At 41.9% G+C, this 4,797-nt stretch overlaps 2 long non-coding RNA genes across 2 annotated transcripts; one reads left to right on the forward strand and one right to left on the reverse strand.

The window, feature by feature from the left end:
- Positions 1–1,716: 1,716 nt before the first annotated feature.
- LOC144753795 (uncharacterized) lies at positions 1,717–2,141 on the reverse strand. Its single transcript, XR_013594534.1, has 3 exons — positions 2,067–2,141; positions 1,870–1,975; positions 1,717–1,782 (listed from the first exon to the last, which is right to left on the reverse strand). It is a non-coding gene; the product is annotated as an uncharacterized LOC144753795 (long non-coding RNA).
- Positions 2,142–4,077: 1,936 nt separating this feature from the next.
- LOC144753796 (uncharacterized) lies at positions 4,078–4,502 on the forward strand. Its single transcript, XR_013594535.1, has 3 exons — positions 4,078–4,152; positions 4,244–4,349; positions 4,437–4,502. It is a non-coding gene; the product is annotated as an uncharacterized LOC144753796 (long non-coding RNA).
- The last annotated feature ends 295 nt before the right edge of the window (positions 4,503–4,797 follow it).

Below are 4,797 nucleotides of genomic sequence, written 5' to 3' on the forward strand. Positions count from 1 at the left end.
TTAATAAGCCTATTTTCCTTGATATTACAGCTTCCGTGCCAATCTCTATTTTGTTAGTCTATGGACTTTAGGACAAAGAAGGGCGAACCCCTGCACCAGTGGGCCCCTGAAAAGGCTCACTCCCACATTACCATGCCTTTCCTTTGCATATGGGGAGGTACCATAGAAGTCATTAGGGGTTAGTTCCTTTGAGCTTCAGTATGGGCACCCTTTGAGAGGATCTCTTGGTTTTGTAAAGGAAGGCTGGGAGACAGCTCCCAGGAAAACTCCCCAGAATGTATTTAGCTACATGCTGGTTGTCAGGAACCAAACTTCATGCTTCAGGAAACTCACTCAGATGAACCTTAAAGCCAGCCAGGAGGAAATACAACGATGGTATGACCAGCATGCCACTCTGGTAGGGTTTTCAGCATGGCCTGAAAGTGTTGATCATGACCTCCAGTGCAGTCTTGAGCTCTTCAAGATAAGTGGACTTGGTGGTGGAGCGCAAAAGCGATGTCACCTATGTGGTGAATTTGCAGACTCTCAGGAACCCTTTAAGGGGCCTCCAAGTGAACCACATCTAACCTCACTTTGAGAGGTCTGAAGTAAGCATGTTCTTGGCAACAGATGAAGGGGTGGAAGAGGAGAGTGAACCTCTTCCTGACCTCCTGTCTACCAAGGAGCATGATGGGTCAGTGCAAGGTGTGAACCTCTCCCCGACACTGACCCCAGAGCAGCAGAGTGACTGTCCCACGTTGTTGGCGCAGTTTGTCTTCAGTTTCTCCCTGACCCAGGTGTCACCCATTGGTGTACCCATTACACAGACACTGGTGACACTCCTCCTGTTAAACACAAAATTTACAGACTGACTGGCAAGGTCAGAGCGGGCATCAAAGAAGGGGTTTCTAAGATGCTGGTGTAAGTGGTGATAGAGCCCTCCAACCTTGGGCCAGCCCAGTGGTCTTGTCTCAAAGGCTGCTGCACCCGGTGACACTCCTGAACTTTGGTTCTGTGTGGACTAGCATGGGCCCAATGCCATCACCAGGACTGGTTGACAATAGGGAGATAGGTCCTGGGACGTAAGATCAGCTAGACCATATATAATATTATAAGAAGACAAGTGCTGACCATACAAGAAACTTCTAATTTCTCCTCATTTGGAGTGACAAATCTACTTGAGTCTAAAATGTGTCTGGTATTTTATTTATACCTTTGAATTTTATTTTTCAGGAATTAGAAAATTGATTTGTTCGAAAAAGACATACCACATATATTACACATAAATCAACATATACTTCGTCACAATACTATCAAATCTAAACAACAATACATGAATGACAACATATCATATATACATTAGCACTACGGTTTGTGCTACAACAACAATATTCATAATTTACACTATCTTTTTGAGGAGTGAAGTATATTCACAAAAAGGAAGAATCAAATGAAGACAAAACAATATCAATGTCATAAACAATATTGGATGAAACTGAAAGAATTAATCAAAATTTCAGTCATTAAAGGATTCAGTTATTCCTAACTGTTCCAATACTTGTCTCCAATGGGCCGACGCGTTTCGAACTCGCTATTTAAATTCGTGTGTTCTCATCAGGGCTTTTCACTTTTTCCTGCATGGTGCGTGCAAAAAATATGAAATAAAATTCATCGGATCCTATTTTATGTTTTTAAAGCCTCTTATTATCACTTTGAGATTAGCTGCAAAGTTCATACCTTCATAGGTTCTCGCAGTTACGTAGGGTTCAATTTATCTGTGCGGAGGTCCCTGTCGCAGTTTAGCTGAAATATGAAGAAACCAAAATTGTGGAATCAATTACAGGGAAGAGCCCGTCAGCTGATGCCAAAGCTCTCACTGCATTCTCATACCTTTATCGGTGTTTGTCAAATCCAATCTTTTCTTTAAACGTGGAGTTTAGTAAGTCAGTGATCCCGCTTTTTATCAGGGGCGCCCATGTGGGTCCTGTTTGCCTGCCTAAACAAAAAGGTCATGTATTTGAAACAAGTCCTAAGCAAATAATTTCGAGTGGTTTTCCTACCCATTAATCATGCATACAAGTAAGTACCTGCTATCGCCGCTCGGCGTTGTCCCTGCTGGCTTCTGATTGCAGAATTTGTTCGTTTATTTAATGTGGGCGCTCCGTTCCCTGGAGGGAAGACAGGCATTCAATCACAAATAACTTGCCAGTTTATGTGCGTCTATGCTAGTTCGTGTGCATGGGGGCTTCACATACCTAGTATCAGCTGCTCTCTGCTGCTCTGGGCTTCACTTCCCCTTCGCAGTCGATCTGCATCAATGCGCCATTTTGGAAGGGAGGTGTGCTATTATGATGCATCACATGGTGCGGGGTTTGTGGGACATGTAGTCCACATCAGTTTCTTGAAAAAGTACAACGTGTTATAGTCTTGAAATCTCCGACATGGAGTTCAACCCAGTCTGTAGACTGTTGAATTTTAATATCAGATATGCCTCCTTTTTCAATAAGGCATCATCCACATCCAGGACTCTTTTATTATGCCCTATTGTATACAAGACAGTCCACCTGAAATCCGTTTCTGAATGGCCCTGATCTGTAAAGTGTTGGACCATGGGGGCGGACAGAACCTTATTTTTAATTCGCGATCTGTGTTGTGTGATGCGAATATTAATTTGCTGGTTCGTTTTTCCAATATACAGTTTCCCGCAGCCGCAGATGATTGCATAAACCACATTTTTGGTTTTGCAGTTGCTGAAGTCTTCGTTTGTCCATTTTATGTTTCTGTGAGAAAATTCACTACCCTCAATTGTGGTATCGCAGGATACACAATTTCCACATCTATGGTGGCCTTTGATTTGTTTCAAACCCCATACTGAAAGTAAATCATGCTTGGGTTTTTCTATCCTTGCATCTGCTCGAACAATCTGCTGGCCTATGCTGCGATTTTTCATAAAAGCAAAGAGTGGTCTCGGAAATGGGCACTCCAGCTCTTCCAATAAATGCCAATTCTTCAATATGGTTTGGCGGACCTGATGGGAGTGAGGGCCAAACGTTGTAACACAGACCATTTTGTCTGGTTCTTTTTTCTCTTTGCGTGCAAGGAGGCACTCACGTGGAGTATAGCGTGTATAGCGTGCTCGCTTGCGTGCATGTTTTAATAACTTTTTAGGGTATCCCTTTATGATCATTTCATCACAAAATCAACATATACTTCGTCACAATACTATCAAATCTAAACAACAATACATGAATGACAACATATCATATATACATTAGCACTACGGTTTGTGCTACAACAACAATATTCATAATTTGCACTATCTTTTTGAGGAGTGAAGTATATTCACAAAAAGGAAGAATCAAATGGAGACAAAACTGATTTACTTTCAGTATGGGGTTTGAAACAAATCAAAGGCCACTATAGATGTGGAAATTGTGTATCCTGCGATACCACAATTAAGGGTAGTGAATTTTCTCACAGAAACATAAAATGGACAAACGAAGACTTCAGCAACTGCAAAACCAAAAATGTGGTTTATGCAATCATCTGCGGCTGCGGGAAACTGTATATTGGAAAAACGAACCAGCAAATTAATATTCGCATCACACAACACAGATCGCGAATTAAAAATAAGGTTCTGTCCGCCCCCATGGTCCAACACTTTACAGATCAGGGCCATTCAGAAACGGATTTCAGGTGGACTGTCTTGTATACAATAGGGCATAATAAAAGAGTCCTGGATGTGGATGATGCCTTATTGAAAAAGGAGGCATATCTGATATTAAAATTCAACAGTCTACAGACTGGGTTGAACTCCATGTCGGAGATTTCAAGACTATAACACGTTGTACTTTTTCAAGAAACTGATGTGGACTACATGTCCCACAAACCCCGCACCATGTGATGCATCATAATAGCACACCTCCCTTCCAAAATGGCGCATTGATGCAGATCGACTGCGAAGGGGAAGTGAAGCCCAGAGCAGCAGAGAGCAGCTGATACTAGGTATGTGAAGCCCCCATGCACACGAACTAGCATAGACGCACATAAACTGGCAAGTTATTTGTGATTGAATGCCTGTCTTCCCTCCAGGGAACGGAGCGCCCACATTAAATAAACGAACAAATTCTGCAATCAGAAGCCAGCAGGGACAACGCCGAGCGGCGATAGCAGGTACTTACTTGTATGCATGATTAATGGGTAGGAAAACCACTCGAAATTATTTGCTTAGGACTTGTTTCAAATACATGACCTTTTTGTTTAGGCAGGCAAACAGGACCCACATGGGCGCCCCTGATAAAAAGCGGGATCACTGACTTACTAAACTCCACGTTTAAAGAAAAGATTGGATTTGACAAACACCGATAAAGGTATGAGAATGCAGTGAGAGCTTTGGCATCAGCTGACGGGCTCTTCCCTGTAATTGATTCCACAATTTTGGTTTCTTCATATTTCAGCTAAACTGCGACAGGGACCTCCGCACAGATAAATTGAACCCTACGTAACTGCGAGAACCTATGAAGGTATGAACTTTGCAGCTAATCTCAAAGTGATAATAAGAGGCTTTAAAAACATAAAATAGGATCCGATGAATTTTATTTCATATTTTTTGCACGCACCATGCAGGAAAAAGTGAAAAGCCCTGATGAGAACACACGAATTTAAATAGCGAGTTCGAAACGCGTCGGCCCATTGGAGACAAGTATTGGAACAGTTAGGAATAACTGAATCCTTTAATGACTGAAATTTTGATTAATTCTTTCAGTTTCATCCAATATTGTTTATGACATTGATATTGTTTTGTCTTCATTTGATTCT

The sequence above is a fragment of the Lissotriton helveticus genome, chromosome 5_1 (assembly GCF_964261635.1).
Source record: "Lissotriton helveticus chromosome 5_1, aLisHel1.1, whole genome shotgun sequence".
Classification (NCBI taxonomy): Eukaryota; Metazoa; Chordata; class Amphibia; order Caudata; family Salamandridae; genus Lissotriton; species Lissotriton helveticus.